Here is a 2,300-nt window from a genome sequence, read left to right as displayed (position 1 = left end):
GGAAAGGAATTAGGAAAAAACAAACAGAACCAGAAAAAAGTAAGGAATTGCTGATAAACAATGGAAAAATTGGCTGAAGCACACAAAACTATTAGAAAAACCTGGAATGTGAGCAACCCCAAATCTGTGCTTTGCTTTCAAAAGACCCTTTCGCACTTACACTGAATGCCAAATTCCAGCAAGACAACAAAATGGAACATCAGAAAATTCTTTCAAATCAATGAAAGGTATGAAAAATGTGCAAAAAAACATCAAAAAACATAGAGGTTTAGCAATATTTGTGATTGAGTTAGCAACAAGTGATCCACATAGTTCTGATAGGATCCACCCATAATTGGCCAAATGGCTTTGGAATTCTGATCAAATTACCAGAAAATCGCAATCACACTTGTTATGGAGAGAATTAAAATCCTCTCTGCAAAAGGCTTCAATTCATTTTCACAAACACCAGAATCATCTTGATCGGTACTGCTGAAGATTTCTAAGCATAAAATTCTAATTTGTGTCTTTTTTATATTCTGAATGGATTCTCTGTCAAAAAACCAAGCACCAAAAAGGAAACCTGTTCAAGTGAAATGGACACTATGAGAAACAGTGACTTGATCAGCCCTTGTCCTGAATGTTGATGTACAACTTAACACTTTATCCCTTTTAGTATTTTTTTGTTCTAGTTAATACTATTGGTTGAACTCTGTAATTAACACACAATTATTTTTAGGTGTTTAAATTTAACTGAAAAGCGATCCCTGTTAATTATAAGAGTGGGAATAAGAGAAGGAGGAGATGTATAATTTGGGACATGCTCAATCGGATTTGCCCCAAATGGTGGAGTTAGAAATGTGCCAGGGGATTCCAATACAATCCCATCAAGGTGCCATGTACCAATGCCATCTCACTAGTCCAAGTGATCAATTTCAGTTCACAATTGATGACTCTGATAGGTCTAAGAGTCAAAGGGATCACACAAACAAGACTAGTGTCTGCTAATCCTAACTGATAGAATCAAAAAGGAAGAGAATGATCCAACATGGGAAGCAGGATACACAGCAGACTCATAGAATGGCAGATATCCTAAATAGCACTCTGGCCTCAGAATCAGCCCTTAAGGCATTCGGATCTGGCTGAAGAGCCCATGAGAGTATAGTAGGCATGGAAAGCCAAGACACTCTGGTAGAAAAAAAAAAGAAGACCTAAATGAAAGTTCTCTGTGAGTGAGATCCCAGTGGAAAAAACGGGGCCATCAAAGAAGGAGGTACCTTTCTCTGAAGGGAGGAGAATACTTCCACTTTCACTATGACCCTGTCGGAATAAGATCAAAGTTGGTAAACCCATAAGGCTTCCATAGCCTTAGCAACTCATGACTAGAGCCTAGGGAGATTACTGATGCCATAAACAAGAGTGTCAAATTGTTAAGTCAACAACAGGAGTCACTGCGTACTTATGTCTCTTGTGGGATCTGTACTTACTGTGTTGTCCGATGTGAAGTAATGCTATAACTAGTACTGAAACAGCAGTTTACACTTTGTGTTTCTGTGTGGGTGCTAACTGATGAAATCTTTACTTAATATATACTAAATTGATCTTCTGTATATAAAGTTAATTGAAAATGAATCTTGATGTGAATGGAATGAGAGAGGGATTGGGAGATGGGAGGGGTGCAAGTGGAGGGAAATTATGGGGGGGAAGCCATTGTAATCCATAAACTGTAATTTGAAAATTTATATTTATTAAATAAAAAAACAGAATCTACAAAGAGTTCAAGAACCTCCACAGCTTCAAAACAAACAACTCGCTTAAGTGATGGGACAAGGACCTCAATAGACATTTTTCAAAAGAGGAAATCCAAACGGCCAACAGACACAAAAAAATGTTCAAGATCACTAGCCATTAGGGAAATTTATATCAAAAGCACAAAAATGTTTCACCTCACCCCAGTTAGAATGGCTCACAGTCAGAAATCTACCAACGATAGATGCTAGAGAGGATGTGGGGAAAAAGGGACACTGAACCACTGTTGGTGGAAATGAAAACTGGTAAAGCCACTATGGAGGTCAGTCTGGAGATTCCTCAGAAACCTGAATATAAACCTACCATACAACCAAGCCATCCCACTCCTTGGAATTTATCCAAAGGAAATTAAATTGGCATATGTTCTCCCTGATCGGCGACAACTAACTGAGCACCAAAGGGGAAACCTGTTGAAGTGAAATGGACACTATGAGAAACAGTGACTTGATCAGCCCTTGTCCTGAATGTTGATGTACAACTTAACACTTTATCCCTTTTAGTATTTTTTGTTC

Source organism: Lepus europaeus, chromosome 3 (genome assembly GCF_033115175.1).
Source record: "Lepus europaeus isolate LE1 chromosome 3, mLepTim1.pri, whole genome shotgun sequence".
Lineage (NCBI taxonomy): Eukaryota > Metazoa > Chordata > Mammalia > Lagomorpha > Leporidae > Lepus > Lepus europaeus.
The sequence above is the reverse complement of the archived record's forward strand: the minus strand, read 5'-3'. Positions refer to the sequence as shown.